We start from the raw sequence: 18,270 nt of genomic DNA, 5'->3' as shown, positions 1-18,270 counted from the left end.
GTAACTAAACATTAATGACATTTATAACATTTATATGACAAAATAACATTTATTTGACAAAATAACATTTATATCTTAGCCAAGTCCTCTCTGAGTTCCAGAGTCTCATCCAACTGCCCATATAAAATCACTATTCAGATGTCTATCCCAAACTTAATATGTCCAGCAGTGAATTTTTGTTCTTTCTTTTAAAACAAATTCTACCCCTAGTCGTCGTCTTGGTTAAGGGCATCTTCCATCTGCCTAGTTGCTCAGGCTAAAATCTTTAGAGTCATCCTGGATTCTTCTCTTTTATTATGCCCCAGTCAATTAGTTAAGAAATTCTTTTGACTCTATCTTTAAAATATATCCTGAATCTGACCACTTCTCATAACCTTCACTGCCACTACCCTGATCTGAGCCACCATCATCTCTTACCTGGATTATTACATTGATTTCTTTTTTTTTTTTTTTTTGAAAACAACAACAAAAACTTTTGTGCTGCAAACAATTCCATCTAAAATGTAAAAAGGCTATCCACAGAATTGGAGAAAGTATTTTCAAATCATATATGGGATAAGGAAACTTCTACCCAAAATACATAAAGAACCCTTATAATTCAATAATCAAACTCAATAACAAAAAAGAGAAATAGCCCAGTCTTAAAAATGGATAATAGGAAGATTTCACATTAAAAACGTAGATATTGGGCTTTTCTTGGAAAATCAGAAGATCTGGCCATATTACATTGATTTCTGCTGCTACATTTCCCTCCTTTACAATATTCTCAATTTAGCAGCCAGAGTGATTCCATTAAGTAACTCTTTTAATCACGTTACTTCTTTGTTTAAAACTCTCTGTTGGCTTCTCATGTGACTCAGAGTAAAATCCAAAATCCTATGATCTAGCCCTCTCTTCATTACCTGTCCGGTATTATTATTTACTAGTATTCTCTTTAACTTGGCTCTAACCACAGTGGCTTTCTTGCTGTTCCTCAGATACACTGTATGCTCTTATCTTGGGGCCTTGGCATGGGTGTTTTCTTTACCTGGAATGCTCTTCCCAATATATTCACATGGCTATCTCCTTCACCTCCTTCAAGCCAAAATACTATTTTTTTTTTAATAAGACTTACCCAGACTACCCTATTTAAAATTCCACCTCATTCTTTCTAATCCCTATTACCCTGTGCTATTTTTTCTGTAATGTTTATCACTTTCTAACATACTTTATTTATTATGATATCATTTATTATCTTTCTTTTCCTGTTAGAATATAAGTCCCATAAGGGCAGAGGTTTTGGTTTCTTCGTCATTGATTATCCCAAGCACCTAGAATAATGTCTTATACATGTTAGGTGCTGTTGGTCTTATTTTTTTAGCCATTATGTAGTTCCCAGCAGGTCCTGGAATACTTCCAGATTCAAATCTAGCCCCGAAGAGAAAAAGTCTTTGTCCCAGTATCCCCAGGAAAAGGTCCTGAGGTTCACTATGATTGAACTACTTTAAATGCCATGTCCCGCCCTTGACCAATCAACCCTGCAGGGGAATGGGGTGCCCTTTTCAGCCTAGACTTTGGTCATATGCTCCATTCTGAGACTGGAAGTAAAGTCACAAATAAAAATGTCTGTTGTGGGAATAGAAGCTGCTGAATACAAGAAATGTCTACTAGCTTGTATACCACTGTTTTACAAAATGTGATCCTTGGATACTGGTTCCATGGGATGCCAGTAGGTATTTGACCATGTCCCATTAATTTTGGAAACTTAAATTTAAAAAAGCTTGTTATTGCAGAATTTCTCAGGGTTTTAAATATAATAATGTACTCTATGAATCTCTAAGTGGGATATGTTTTATGCAACAAGTTCCCAAATTCTTTGAACATGGAAGCCTTTTCCCTTTAGAACATCTCATGGTATATTCTCATGGCCCACATAATGAGAAATATTGTTATGTTTGCTAAGAACTAGTTAGAAAATTGAAGAAAAATCTCATGCAACAGCAACAAAAGAAAAAATACGAAGGAATACTCTTCAAATTTACAGGATTTATTAGAAGAAAAAATGTTTGATTCCACAAAGACTTGAATATTTAGAAAGACACAGTCCTTTGAAAGATTTCTGTTCTCAATAAATTTAGTGTAGTTGTAATTAGAAATCCAATTTAATAGAGAGGGAGGTAAAGGGAAGAGAAAGAGAGCTTTATCAAATGACTTCCAAAGTTCCTTTGTGTTGTAGGTTTTTTTGATTGCAAGAAAGGGTAATACCTCAGGCCACCTAAGAAAGGTTTATTTTAAGGTTGTATAAGAATTAGAAAGTTATGATTATGTACACTTTCTCTGTCTGGTTATATATATTCTCTCCCTCTATGGCACCTCTATATCTTTCTAAGCATTTAGTTTGTTTGCCTCTGACTACAGAGAGCTCTTGGAGACCCTTTATGTTCCATACTCCAAATCCTGGAAGAAGCTAGTTTGAATTGATTTTAGTAAATATGTTGCTAATGGATGGATCCCTTCAGGCATAGTCATTTTATGGGTTACCCCGTGGATAGGCCACCCCTGGGAAAATTATGCTCCCTGTTGCTATCAGTGGCTGTCCAGTACAGAAAACAGCCTATAGCTGCTTTCCTGGTAGAAGGTGTGGGCTGGGAAGGTTCAACTAGGAGGGAAAGTTGGATGTGGTAGGTAGCATGACTAAAATAGCCAGTGTAATTTAGAAGAAAAAATAAGAATAGAGGAATTCTGAAAAAGAGATGTATGGCATACCACATGTAAAATATACTGTCTATATGTATGACAAAGGTATAATATTGAAACTGTGGAACTGATGCCTGAATAAGCAGTTAGTGAAGTAGAAATATAATTTTAAAATAACAAAAGTGAAATTTCTAATTAGTGGCATGAATTAGACATTAAATTGTTCAGGAGTATCTAATTAACCATTAAAAAGTTAAATTCCTACCTTGCAACTTGTCAGAATTATATCAAAATATGGTTTAAAGATTTAAATGCTTGAAAATGAAACTATAGTGATGTCAGAGGGAAGTATAGGTTGCATTTAAATAGATGCATAAATAATGTATTACACTGCATAAAAATATTTAAATAATACTGTAGTTAGGAAGGAATTTTTCTTCAGGAAAAACATGAATTGTGAGGACTCAAAATTTTTTTATTACATTATATGGCAAAATAAATAAACCAAGGGAAAATATTTACAATATACGACCATATTACAAATCTTTAATATATGAAAGGCTGTTAGAAATAATTTGTGTGTGCACAGGAGTGCTTAATCTTACCTAGCCATCAGACAGTGTTACCCTGGTTCATACACTCTTTCCACTTCGCTGAATGACTATTTCATCTTATTCTGTCACAACACACTTTTTCTCACACACAGCTATTTTTCCACTCTCTTTGTTGATGACTGTGCTTGTTATTTCTTCTTCACCAGGAAAATGGAACCAGTCAAAAGTTAACTTCTTTTTTTTTTTTAATTTTATTTTATTTTTGGCTGCGTTGGGTCTTCGTTGCTGTGTGTGGGCTTTCTCTAGTTGTGGTGAGCGGGGGCTACTCTTCGTTGCCGTGCGCGGGCTTCTCACTATGGTGGCTTCTCTTGTCGCGGAGCATGGGCCCTAGGCATGTGGGCTTCAGTAGTTGCAGCACGTGGGCTCAGTAGTTGTGGTGCACGGGCTTAGTTTCTCCACGGCATGTGGGATCTTCCCGCAGCAGGGATCGAACCCATGTCCCCTGCATTGGCAGGTGGATTCTTAACCACTGTGCCACCAGGGAAGTCCCCAAAAGTTAACTTCTAAAAGTTCCCACCCCATAAGTACTTTATCCACACCTACCTACGTCTCTGACCATATGCTATATATGTTTTTTCCGTGACTCCGGATGAATTCTTTGGTCTCTGGACTAAGGCCAATCCTTACACTTGTGTGTTAGATCCCATTCACTTGCTTATTCAAAGACATTGCTTATTAATTCTTCCTTCTCTCTCGTACGTCATCAATTTTTTGCCTGTGTACTAGATCATTCCATTAATATACAATTTTGTGCTAACTTTCCCATCGTAAAAAACAAACTACTTTTCTCCTAATTTCCTTCCAGCTGTACTCCTATTTTCTTTTCCTTCACCACAAAATTCCTTGCCAGGAGTGTTTCGATTCACTGTCTCTGATTTCTTTCCTGCCTTTTCTCTCATGAATCCTTTCCAAGTAGGTTTTCACTTAACCCATGCCAAAGAAACTTCTGTTATATAGGTCATCAGTGACCATTATGTCACTAAAAGCAAGTCATTGCTCGGTTTTGAAACATCAACAGAAAAAATTAAAATATGACTGGTACGATTAGAGTGGCTCACAACATAAAGCCAATAAGGGTATGAAAAGTAGTTAACTTATAGAGTAGCCAAAAAAATGCAAATTTAAGACAATAAGATGTTTTTCATCTAGTGCCCAGTGTTGGCAAGGAACTCTCATATACCACTTCCTTATGCAAATGAACAGCATTTCTGGAAGCAGTTTGGCAACTTGTACAAAAGCTTTAAAAATGTGTATATCTTTTGACCCACGCATTCCTTTTCTAAGAGTATGTCCTAAGGAAATAAAGATCACACAAATCCAAACACACACCCCCAGGGGGAGAGGAAAGGATTCATCAAGGCATAGTTTATAAAAGGAAAATATTGAAAACAACCTAAATATCCAACAATAGGTGATTGGTTAAATTATGGCATATTTATATAATAGAATACCATGTAGCCACTTAAAATGATGACAGAGATAGGTTATTGACATGGAAAGATTTTTATTACACATTTTGAAGTGAGAAAAGTATTCAGAACAATTTTTGTAGGAAACATTGTGTATATTACACTCATGGATGTACGTATACACAGTGTGTATATATGGGAAAATACCTGGAAAAATGGATACCAAAATGTTTTTTAGCTGCTATAAGTGGCAGAATTTTAGGGTTTTTCTAACTTGGATTGGTTGTATTGCCAATGTCAGAAAAAGAAGAAAATCAAAAATGTTTACAAAAGAAAGAAAACTAACTTCCCAATTATAGTCTTGTTCCTTTTTCTATCTTTGCATTTAAACATTGATCATCAGACTTTGTTCATAGCTGGCTGGCTTGGTTTGACCCAGTCTTGTTTCTTAACCCCACTGGACTTAAAATAGCCTGATAGCCTGCCAGCTGTGAAAGAATAGATAGGCCAGATATAATATTTACCATACTGTTAGCTCTAAAGTTACTCAGGAGTCTGTATAGGCTCATAACGATTTAAGTCCTTCAGGAGACCAGCTGACTAACTCAGTAAACTATCTGAGAAATTATAAAGACACAAAATAAATAGGACAGGTAGAGTTAAATTCCAGAGGAGAAAGATGATGAAAAGCATAGTAAGCTTACTGAAAAGGAATTTATTAGGAACCTACAATTAGGGTGTGATAAAATGATATCAGAGGGTTTTATAGAGCTAGAGTCCAACAGAATTGCATGTTACAGTGTTCTTTCCTGCTTCATGGAGAAATTCAAGTGTGGCTTTTTTGTACCCCCAAAGAACTTTTGCCTTTAGCCAGGCAAATATTGTGGAATATTTGCCACCATGAGAATTCTTAAAATCTAGCAGTAGAACATCATAGCTGTGTGTTTAACGTGTATGTGTGATATTACATTGGTTTCTATTTAAGATATGTGAAACAAATTATTATAAAAGCAATGCATACTCAATGTGAAAAAACTTTTAAGTTACCAAGAAACCGGTTTTTGCTGCTTCTTTTGATCTTTCAATGCGTATATACATCTATACACACATATATAAATAAATTTACTTAGGCTGTACATTTCAAGTTTATACCTTGCCTTTTTTACCTTAATATTTTATGAGTGTGTTCTCAGGTCATTATATTTTGTTTGCTTAAAATACTTCCCACATTAAAGATAGATAGTCAAAAGCAGTGTAAGTTCGTTGATGATTCGGTATATGCCTTTTATTGGGGGAGACAAGTTTTCTGCAACCTTCTTTTTTAATGGTAGTTAGCAGCCTGATGATAAAATTATGTAATTTCAGGTATATTTTTAAAAATTACCTTATTGTCCAGGTTTTTGTTTGTTTTTTTTGAATAAACCAAAATGTTCAATAAAGATTTTAAGACTGACATTTGTAGATAGGTACTTTAGTTTCACTTTCCCCAAGACAGCAAGAAATATTCTATAATAGAAAGATGACTATTTTTAGCTTTTCTTTCTGCTGGTGAGGTGGAATAACAAATATTTTTAGAGCAGTTGAAAGTACAACCACTTAGATTAGCTTAGTGTTTCTATCATCAGAATCTCAATAACTTTGTTTATGTTATGTATCTAGGTTTTGCCTTCCAATATGTTTAGTGTATGTAAATTGCAACATGATTCCTCTTTCTCTTTTTAGTCTAGTTCATCTCTCTATGGAACAATGTTTAAAAAAAATAATGAAATTTCTAAAGCCTTAACTTTTTCTCTGCACATTTTATGTTTTGAATGATAATTATATTCTGGTTATTATGGGCAATGGTTTTCTTTATTACAGATGAAACATTGGTAATTAATACTTATGGGGGGAGGGCGGGTTGTTGAAAATCTTCTCCTATAAGTACAGTGAGCCCTTAATATTCACAGAGATATCCTCCACGACCTTTATAGGTATTCTTAATTACGAACTCCACTAGAACATTTCATCCTTTCTCTGAATTGGAGTATGGAGAAGGTGGAAATCTGAATGATTGTTTTTACCCTCAACGAGAGCTACTGACAAGTATGCAATTTAGGCCACATTGAGAGGCTGAGTTATTACCCGGGACACTCATCCTACATCGTCAAAACAGCTAATATTCAAAGTCCTATCTTAGCAAAATTTCAAATTGCATTATAGAACTTTGGAGACCTTCAAGATTGGCTGTAGTGATTCGAAACAGAATGGTAATTAATTCACAAATCTGAGATATTAATTTCCTATTGCAGATATGAAAACAAAGTTCTCATATTTAAGTATTAAAATCAGTAACCATTCATACCTGAATCTGTTGCAATCTGACGTTTGCTCCACATTCCACTGAAACAGGTCCAGCCAAGATCACCTGTGTCTTGCTAGTTATTAAGTCTAGTTCTCAATTCTTATCCTGACTTCTGAGCATGTACCACTGCCGCTTTGAAATTCTCTCTTCCCTTGATGTCAAGGACGCCATTTCTTCCTGTTTTTCTTTCTGAATTTCTGGCTGTTTCTTCTTTGACTTGCGCCTTAAATGTGGTACAAGGGTTCTGTTCTGTTGTTCATTCCCCCTCACCATCTGCCGGTTTTTTTGTGTGTGGGTGTGTGTGTGCACCATTTTGCTTTAGTTACTATTTTTTTAAACAACTTTATCAAAATATCCTTGACATACCATAAACTTCACATACTTGAAATGTACAATTTAATACATTTTGACTATGTGAAATCACCATCATTATAAAAATAATGAACATATCCATCACTCCCCAAAGTTTCCTCATCCCATTAGTAATTCCTCCCAGCTGCCCCTTCCATTCCCAACCAGCCCCTAGATATGATGTGTTTTCTGTCACTATAGATCAGTTTGCATTTTCTAAAATTTTATATAATGGTATCATGGAATATATAATCTTTTATTTTTTGGGGGGGGTTGGGGGGTGAGGCTGACTTCTCTTACTCAAGATTATATTCTAACGTTTACCCATGTTGTTGTATCGGTAGTTTGTTGCTTTTTATTGCTGAGTGGTATTTATTATATGGATATAACACTATTTATTCATTCACCCACTGATAGACATTTGAGTTTCCAGTTTTTGGCTGTTGAGAACAAATCTGCTATGAAAATTTGGGTTCAAATCTTTGTATAATTATATGCTTATATTTTTCTTGGGTAAATTACTTAGGAATGGAGTAAGCGGGTCAGATGATAGATACAGGTTTAACTTTGTAAGCAGCTGCCAAACTTTTTTAAACCATTAGGCCATTTTACATTCTCTTCTGTAGCATATGAACTTTGCAGTTGCTCTCCATCCTTGTCAACACTTGGTGTTGTCATTTTAAGGATTTTAGACATTCTAATAGGTGTGTATCTCATTGTAGTTTTAATTTGCATTTCCCACAGACTAAGGATGTTGAACATCTTTTAATGTGCTTTTTTGTCATCCATATATTTATCTTCTTTGGTGAGGTGTCTGTTCAGATCTTTTGCACATTCAAATTTTGTTATGTTGTTTGCTTTCTTGTTAGTGACTTGTAACGGTTCTTTATAGATTCTGGCTACAAGTCCTTTAATGGATATGTGAGTTGTAAATATTTTCTCCCAGTCTGTGGCTTCTCTTTTCATTTTTTTTTTTTTAACAGTGTCTTTCCAAGAGCATAAGTTCTTAATTTTGATGAAGTCCAATTCATCAATTAAAAAAAAGATCGTGCTTTGGGACTGTACCTAAAGAAATCTTTACTCCCAATCCATCCCTGGAATAGATATTTGTTTATCTATTCATCTCGTGATGGACACTTGAGTTTCTTTTACCTTTTGGCTATTGTGAATAAAGCTGTTATGGACATTGGCATTCAGGTATCTGTTTGAGTCCCTGCTTTCATTTCTTTGCATTAGTATATACCTAGGAGTGGAATTGCTGAGTCTTAATGATAATTCTATGTTTTACTCTTGGGGGAACTGCCAAATTGTTTTCCACAGCATCTGTACCATTTTAGTATTCCTATCATCAGTGTATGAGGGGTTCCAGTTTCTCCATATCCTCACCAACTCTTGTGATTTTGTTTTGTTTTTAATTGTAGCCATCCAAGTCAGTTTGAAGTGGTTCTGGTTTTGTGTACAGTAATTCCCCTACATACAAACCTTCAAGTTGCAAACATTCAGAGATGCAAATGCACATTTTCATGTCCAGTCATGTAAGATCACGTGTCTGGCGTACATTGTCATGTGCATGCATTCTCTACAAGTGGTTGTGCTTTTGTGTACTTTACTATACAGCAGTGGTCCCCGACTTTTTTGGCACCAGGGACTGGTTTCGTGGAAGACAATTTTTCCATGGACTGGGGTTGGGGGGGCATGGTTTCGGGATGATTCAAGCGTTGTGCACTTTATTTCTATTATTATTACATTGTAATATACAATGAAATAATTGTACAACTCACCATAATGCTGATAGGAGGCGGAGCTCAGGCGGTAATGTGAGTGATGGGAAGTGGCTGTAAATACAGATGAAGCTTTGCTCGCTCGCCTGCCGCTCACTTCCTGCTGTGCAGCCCAGTTCCTAACAGGCCACAGACTAGTACTGGTCTGGGGGTTGGGGACCCCGGCTGTACAGTACTGTATAGAGTACCGTAGTACAGTATCTTTATTTCAAGCCCAGGATGTCTGGAGGCAAGCGTAAAAGTAGCGGTGGTGTAGCTGGTACTGCTAAGAAGTGCCAAGTGATAACGATGGAAACAGAAGTGAAAATAATTGAGAGAGTGGAACAAGGCGAAAAGATGGTAGATATCGCTCATTCTTATAACATGAATCGTTCAACCATTGGCATGATTCTAAAGAACAAGGACAAGATCATGGAACGTATAAAGTCTGCTGTGCTGATGAAGTGGACAATATCAATAATATCAAAGAAGCATGGAAAAGTGATAGAGGAGATGGAGAAACTTCTCAGTGTATGGATGCAGTATCAGCATCAAGTCCCACTCAGTTTAATGCTGATTCAAGAGAAAGCTAAAAGCCTTTATGAAGACTTGAAGAAACACGGTGAAGAATCAGATTGCGCATCTTTTAATGCCAGCCTTGGCTGGTTTCATCAGTTCAAGGCTAGAGCCAACCTTCACAATGTAAAAGTAAGTGTCAAGGCAGCAAGTGCAGATACAGTAGCTGCCTGGGAATTTCCTGAAACGCTTCGAGAAATTATTGATGAAGGCAGGTATTCACCTGAGCAGGTTTTTAACGTGGATGAGACAGGACTGTACTGGAAGAGGATGCCAGACCAAAGTTACATCAGTAAGGAGGAAAAGTTGATGCCAGGCTGTAAAGCAGCAAAGGATAAGCTAACTCTGTTGTTTGGTGGCAATGCTTCTGGTGATATGAAGCTGAAGCCTCTCTTAGCTTATCATTGAGAGAACACAAGAGCCCTTAAAAACATAGCCAAGGGCTCTCTTCCTGTTGTGTGGAAGAGTAACCCCAAAGCCTGGGTTACACAGGCCATTTTCCAGGACTGGTTTTTCCACCACTTTATCCCAGAGGTAGAGAAATATTGCTTGGAGAAGGACATCCCATTCCAACATTCTTTTGCTGCTTGACAGTGCTCCGGGCCACCCGCCATTCATAGATGACTTTCATCCCAACATCAAAGTAGTACATCTGCCACCGAATACTACGTCGCTCGTCCAACCTATGGACCAGGGAGTTATAGCGAGTTTCAAGATATATTATTTACATCACACTTTTCGTCAGGCAGTAAAGGTGAGTGACAAATCAGGAACAACCTTGCGACAATTTTGGAAGGACTATAACATCTACAAGGCCGTAAAAAACATTGACTTTGCTTGCCATGAGGTTACAGCCATCACCATGAATGGGGTTTGGAAGAACCTTTGCCCACAGTTTGTTCTCAATTTTTGTGGATTCGAGGTGGATGAGGAGTCCAAAGAGGTCTTCAGCAACTTAGTGACCCTCAGTGAGAAGCTGGAGCTAGATCTGCAAGGGGACTATAGTGACTTTCCTTTACTACTTTTGCAAAGTCTGTATTCCTTGTGTGTGGTCTGTGAAGTTTCTCTTCCATTGTCTCTTCAGTCGGCCTGTGATCTGACAGAGATTTCTCCAAACATCCAATCACCCCTCACCCTGCCCCCCCAAAAGTGTGTACATCTCTTTAAATCTTGTGATAGATGACAGGCTACAGTCCCTACAGCTACAGTGGGGCTGAGGAATAGGGGATAATTGCTAGATCACTCACAGCTCTCTCAACAGATTCAGCAGTCTCTTTCTTCATCAAGCATTCCCCTGGTTGCTGTGTGTCTGATCAGGTTCAGAGTTCTGAAATCATTGATTCTGATTTTTTTCCCCCCAGCTTAATGGTTGTTTGGAAGGAGGAACTAACTCCTGGAGCTTTCTATTCTACCATTTTCTCTGATGTCACCTATGATCTACTTTGTGTTAATTTTTGCATATGGTGTACTATATGACTCAAAGCACTTTTCCCCCACTGCATATGGGTATCCAGTTGTTCTGGCACCATTCATTGAAAAGACTGTTCTTTTTCAACTAAATTGCCCTTGCACCTTTGTCAAAAATCAGTCGTTCATATATATGTGGGTATGTTTCAAGATTTTCTATTCTGCTCCATAGATCTATTTTTTTAATCTAGACACCAGCATCACACTGTCTTAATTACTGTAGCTTTATAATAAGTTTCAAAATCAAGTGGTACTAGCCCTCTAGCTTTGTTCTTCTTTTTCAAAGTTGTTTTAGCTCTTCTAGGTCCTTTACATTTCCACATGAAGTTTAGAAGCACCTTATCAATTTCTTCAAAAAAAAACCAAACTAGCTAGGATTTTTATTGGATTACATTGAATCTGTAGATCAGTTTGGAAACAACTGATATCTTAACCGCATTGAGTCATCTGATCCATGAACACTATCTAGCTCTTCATTTATTTAGGTCCTTAATTTCTCTGAGCAATATTTGGCATTTTTCAATGCACAGGTCTAGCTCCTCTTCTGTCAGTTTTATGCCTAAGTATTTCATTTTGAGGGGATGCTACTATAAATGTGTTGTTAAAATTTCAATTTCTTATTGTTTACTGCTATTTTATAGAAATAGCACAGATTTTTGTATATAATTGTTACCTTATTAAACTCACTTATTCTAATACCTTTTGGTAGATTCTGTCAGATTTTCTACATAGATCATCATGTTGTCTGTGAATAGATGGTTTTAGTTATTTTTCAATCCTGATGTTTTTTCTTTCTTTTTCTTGCCTTATTGAACTGGCAAGAATCTCCAGTACATTGTTGAATAGAAATGATGAGTGGATGTCACTGTCTTGTTTCTAATTCTTTAGTCTCTCATCTTTAATTGTAATTTTTGTTGTTGTTTTTTGTTTTTATTGATTGATTGATTGATTGATTTCGGCACGTGGGATCTTCGTTGCAGCGTGTGGAACCCTTCGTTGTGGTGAGCGGGCTTCTCTAGTTTTGGTTCCAGAGTGCGTGGGCTCAGTGGTTGTGGAACATAGGCTTAGCGGCATGTGGGATCCTAGTTCTCTGACCAAGGATCGAACCCACATCTCCCGCATTGGAAGGCAGATTCTTAACCACTGGACCACCAGGGAAGTCCCTAAGTGTAATGTTGGCTGTAAATTTTTCATAGAAATCCTTTATTGGGTTGAGGAAGTTCACTTCTATTCCTGGTTTGCTGAGAGTTCTTTTAAAAATCAGGAATGGATGTTAAATTTTTGTCACATGCTTTTTCTGCATCTATTGAAATGACAACATGTTTCTTTTTTAGTTTGTTAATCTAGTGACTTGAATGTTGAAACAACCATGCATTCTTGGGATAAATCTCTCTTGGTTATGATGTATTATCCTTTTTTTTATATGGTTGGATTTGATTTGTGAAAGTTCTGTTAAGAATGTTTGTATTTATGTTCATGAGAGGTAACAGTGGTGATTTTCTTTTAATGTCTTTGTCTTGTTTTGGTACTGGAGTAATACTCTCATAAAATGAGTTGTGAAATACTCTCTTTTTAATTTGGGGGCAAGTGTTTGTTTAGAATTTGTATTACTCTTTGCTTAAATGTTTGATAGAATTCTTCAGTTTTTTTAAACAATTTATGTAGAACTGGTACTATTTCTTTCTTAAATATTTGGTAGAATTCCACAGAGAAAACATCTGGGCCTAGACTTTTCTTTCAGGAAAGATACTTAACTACAAATTCAAACTTTAAACTAGATATGAGCTATTCAGGTTATCTATTTGGTAGTTTTTGTTTTTCAAGAAATTTGTTTTTTCTAAGTTGTCAATTTTTGGCCGAAAGGTGTTCATGATATTCTCCTATATACTTTTATTGTCTATAGAATCTGTAGTGATGTTACCTCTTATTCCTTATTCTTATTTTTCTTTTCTTCTTTTCCCTAGTAGTCTTGCTAGAGGTTTATCAGTTTTATTGATCTTCAAAAAGAAACTAGCTTCTGGTGTTGTTGATTTTTCTCTATTTTTTTGGTTATAGAGTATTCCATTATATGAATGTTTAGTCAGTCATTCTCCTATTGTTGATATTTTGCATAAGAATAATCTTAATGGGAACTGTGTGACTAATTTATATGATGAAAATGACAAAACCTTAAGAATATGAATAAATGGACACAGATACAGTACTCCAGGATGGGAAGATTAAAGATGTAAAGATATATAAAGATGTCAGCTCTCAAAATAATTTATGGGTTTATTGTAATTCTACTCAAAATACCATTGAGCTTTGAGAATCATGGCAAAAGGATTCAGAAGTTTATCTAGATGATAAAACTTTGAGTTGATGTTAAAGTTCTGAAAAAAGAAGAATGGATGGAGAGAAACCTGATAGAAGATATTAAAACATAATGAAACTATAACAATTAAAAAATAGAGTGCCAGCACCAGGATAAAAAAGACCAATGAGAAAATAGCCTGGAAATGGAACATGTTGGATATAAGGATTTAATATATGATAAAGAAGCACACATATCCATAGAGAAGAAGGATTATTTAACAAATGGTGTTAGTATAACTAAGCAATTTGGAGAAACAAAAATTTAGATTTTTAAAAAATATCACATACTAAAATAAGTTCCAGATGGATTGATAATTACATAGAAACAACAAGCCAAAGAACTGAATTGTGTCCTGATTGAACCTAAGAAGGGGAACAACACAAATTTACAAGGAGGTGGTTGACAGATTAGACTACATAAAACTTAACTTTTGTATCATCCCAAAATGTAGCCAAAATGAAAAAACATAACAGACTGGGGGAAATATTTGCAGCAGATTTCCAAAGGGTTAATATTTTTTATATATGAAACTGTTATGCAGATGTAAAAATGGGCATAGGACAAGATTAGGCAATTAACTAAATAAGTTAAAAACAAGAAAAAAATTCTTAATACAAATTAAACTACTAAGGAGTTGCCCAGATCCACCCATTAAATTAGCAGCAACTCCCGTGCAGGCCAGAGTAGGATGCATTTAGTAGATGCACAAATTGCTAATGGTCTTATAGTGTTACAAGCATTTGCAAACTACTCTTGTGATATGTCAAGATGCATTTAAAAAAATCTCCATACTTTTTGACCCAGAAAACCCACATCTGGGAATTGATCCAAAGAAAATAATAGCTACCCGCCCCCCGCCCCTGTTCCAAAAAACAAACGTATAAGCCCTGTATACAGTCATTTCAAATAATGAAAAATTAGAGAAACCTAAATGGTTTATCAAGGGAGCAATTAAAATTTTCATACACCCCACAGATAGAATACAATGCAATAATTAAAATATGGTAATAGAGATTGTAATTGAAAATGTGATAAGAGTAATTTTTTTAAAGCGAGCTTTTAAATTGTATGTGTAATTTGATTGGAAAGAAATATGAAAAAATGACAAGCAGTTATGATGAGGGTATAGTGGGTAATTCTTTTCCTGTTTTCTTTTTTTTTTTTTAAAGAGCTCCTGACTTAGTTATTTTATTTTATTTTATTTTTGGCTGTGTTGGGTCTTCGTTTCTATGCAAGGGCTTTCTCTAGTCGTGGCAAGCAGGGGCCACTCTTCATCGCGGTGCGCGGGCCTTTCACTGTTGCGGCCTCTCTTGTTGCGGAGCACAGGCTCCAGACGCGCAGGCTCAGTAGTTGTGGCTCACGGGCCTAGTTGCTCCGCGGCATGTGGGATCTTCCCAGACCAGGGCTCGAACCCGTGTCCCCTGCATTGGCAGGCAGATTGTCAACCACTGCGCCACCAGGGAAGCCCTCTTTTCCTGTTTTCTATGATTCAGTATAATGCAAGGCTGCATTAATAGAAGTACAGCACACTTAGATCAGGGGAGCTAATAAACCTATGTTTTGAGAAGAGCATGGGCTTTGGAAATGTGTAGATCTGACTTCCAGTTCGGGTTCTACTTACCTAGTATGAGGCCTTGACAGTTGCATAACTACTTTGAACCTCAATTTCTAAATCTGAAAAAAGAGTAGATTTCTTTATGATTGTTGTATGGATTAACAGTAGTAGATGGTAGTTGTTGATAAAAATATTGTTCTTGTCATATCACATCTGAATAATAAGTCAGCTTACAAGCAATCATAAATTTCAATGGCAAACAACTAAGATTTATTTTTCACTTACGTTACTTATTAGCTGTGGATTGGTTGTGGCTGTGCTCTATGTTCTCTCCACTCTAGAATCAAGGCAGACTGGAAAGAAAGATGTTGAAACCCAAGGATAGTTCTTAAAGGTCTGCTCCACAGTGGTACACTTCTACTCATATTTCATTGACCAAGGCATCGGTGGCACTGGGTCATATTCCTCCTGTGGGGATGGGCCAGTACAGAGGGGCAGCAAATATTTTGGAGAAATAGTATGCTATGACAGAGTGTGTTCAATTCTGGCTGTCACTTTAAAAGTGTGATAGACTGGGATATGTCCAGAGGAGAAAGATCAGAATGGTGAGTAATTCTGAAGTCTTGCCTGAAGTACAGTGGCAAGAGTCGATGGAGAGAGAGGGGGCACATTAATGCTGTCTAAAATATTTGAAGAATGGCTATGACTGGATATGCTATATGACATCAGTGGGTGGGAGTTAAAGCATTATATATTTTGATTCAGTGTAAGGGCATAAGGAGGAAGGGAGACAGAAAAGGAAATTGGTGCTTGTTTTAAATACCTTACCTCATTTAAATTTAAAATAATCCTATGAGGGTTTTTGTGTTTGTGTATGTTTATGTTTAAATATTGAAGAAAACAGATTCAGAGTGGATAAGTACCTAAGGTCACATGGCAAATAAGTGGTAAAACCAGTTTGGAATCCAGGTGTATGTGATCTCATCTCTTTCCACTAAACTTTGCTACTCTGTTGGGCTGCAAGCTTTCTTACAATTACACTGTTTATCACCAGTCATCTTCTGCTTGACAAGGTGATAGCTTCTCTTCCCCCATCTCTAAAAGGGTTCAAACAAAGTATAAATGGAAGAATTGAAGGGAAGGTTGAACTCTATCCAGATCAATGGTCTGCAAGCTCATTTGATTATTTGTACCTTTCAGCAAAATAATTTAGCATATACCATGTATATGTTATATACGTTAAACAATTATATTGATATTGTATATGCTATAAAACACACCAAAAATAGGAGTTAAAAAAGTTAAGATTTGACATAAACTTTTAGATATTTTTGTGAATTAGATTTTATGGAAAATCTCAACTTTAGAAACTTCTATTTTACAGGTAGATATTTTTTCCTTTAACCCTGTGGATTGTCTTGTGTACCCACTGAGATGCATACCCCCAACATCAGAGGTCATTGTTTTGGATGATTTGTAAGACTCATTTTTCAGTATGAAGATTCCATGATTCTGTTTGGCCTGAACTTTTCTGAAAGGGATAATGATAGCTTAATTAACCTTTAGGAAAGTTTTTAAATAGTCTTACCTAAGACCAAAACTATAAATTCACTGGCATTCATAGCAAAATTAAACCTGAAAATCAAATAGTGCGAAAGATGCTTTTCCAGGTAAACAGTAGTAACCCCATGAGCATTTATATATAAGAGGATGTAAAAAGGGGTTACTATTAAGTAATAAACCTGATTTTTATGTGTGGCTCAAGAAACAGCCTTGTTATTTTAGTCATATCTTCTCTATCTAAATCTGCGTGTGTGTGTGTCCAAAACTTACTCTACTCATGTATTCTAAAATGAATCTGAAATTTTGCCCAGAGAATAATATTAATTTTGGTACTTGGGAAATTATTTTATCAATAGCACTGTTTTAGAATGGAGCCAGAAATCTAAATCAGGATAAGCCTACTGGACTAAAATCTTTATAGAGACATATCCTCTAAGAAGCAAAAGAAGTTACTTTCATTGCCTGACAGAGGAAACTTTGCTTTTCTACATTCTGGTCCTTGGTTATCTGCCTTTTGCCACGTTGATATTTCATGATTAAGATAACTTTCTGGTTAGTAACTGTTTCTTGGGGATAGAGGTTTTAAGAAAAAACCTTCCCAGATCACAGAAAGCAGAAAAGCAAATGTAGACTTTAAAAGATACTCCTATATTGACATGAAATTGTAGATCAACAGTGTTCTTTTGCATTTCTTTCTCATAGTGATACATTTGTAAGGCTTTTTGACATTTGTGTTTGGTGGTAATTTTGGAGGAAGTGTTGCTTGCAGGCAAATCATCCGAAACAATGATCTCTGATGTTGGGGGTATGCATCTCAGTGGGTACACAAGACAATCCATAGGGATAAAGGAAAAAATATCTACCTGTAAAATAGAAGTTTCTAAAGTTGAGATTTTCCATAAAATCTAATTCTATTTTTGGTGTGTTTTATAGCATATACAATATCAGTATAATAGTTTAACATACATAACATATACATGGTATTTGCTAAATTATTTTGCTGAAAGGTACAAATAATCAAATGAGCTTGCAGACCATTGATCTAGATAGAGTTCAACCTTCCTTTCACTTCCTCCATTTATACTTTGTTTGAACCCTTTTAGAGGTGGCTTCAGCTCCTTTTTCTGCACCAGTTTAAGTGGCCCACAGGCCAGGAGTTCCTTGGTAATAACTTTCAGTGATCCATTTGTTCTAGAAAATTATCCTGGAAAAAGACAGTTTAAATAATTAAGTTTGGTATTTCTTATTTTCAGTCTTTTGTTCGTTCAACAAACAGTCATTCAGTGCTTCTTTGTGCCAAGCACTGAGGAAATATTAGTGAACAAGAGGGATATTGACCACTGATTTTAAAAATAGATATAACGTGTATTAAAAGCCAGTAGAAATATTGTTGCTCACGGCAGCGCCCTGTAGGAATCCCTGGTCTTCACTGACCTGTGCCTTCCTCCCTGTTCTCTTGCTCTTTTCTCTCTCCCCACCTCCACTTCCCCCCCTTCCTTCTCTCTATTCCCTTCCTTCCCTTCTTGTAACTCCTTTCCTCCTTTGAGATAGTGACCACAGGCCCATTTTGACATCAATTCATCTAAGCATAGGAGAAAC

The 18,270-nt window shown here is 36.2% G+C and overlaps 1 protein-coding gene across 2 annotated transcripts in view; it reads left to right on the top strand.

Annotated features, from left to right (window-relative positions):
• PIAS1 (protein inhibitor of activated STAT 1) overlaps nt 1–18,270 on the top strand; it is a 120,316-nt gene that overhangs the window by 60,351 nt on the left and 41,695 nt on the right. The gene's annotated exons all lie outside the window — the stretch shown is intronic.

The sequence above is a fragment of the Balaenoptera ricei genome, chromosome 2, assembly GCF_028023285.1.
Source record: "Balaenoptera ricei isolate mBalRic1 chromosome 2, mBalRic1.hap2, whole genome shotgun sequence".
NCBI classification, from domain to species: Eukaryota; Metazoa; Chordata; class Mammalia; order Artiodactyla; family Balaenopteridae; genus Balaenoptera; species Balaenoptera ricei.
Note: the sequence above shows the minus strand (reverse complement) of the source record. Positions and strands in the feature narration are given on the sequence as shown.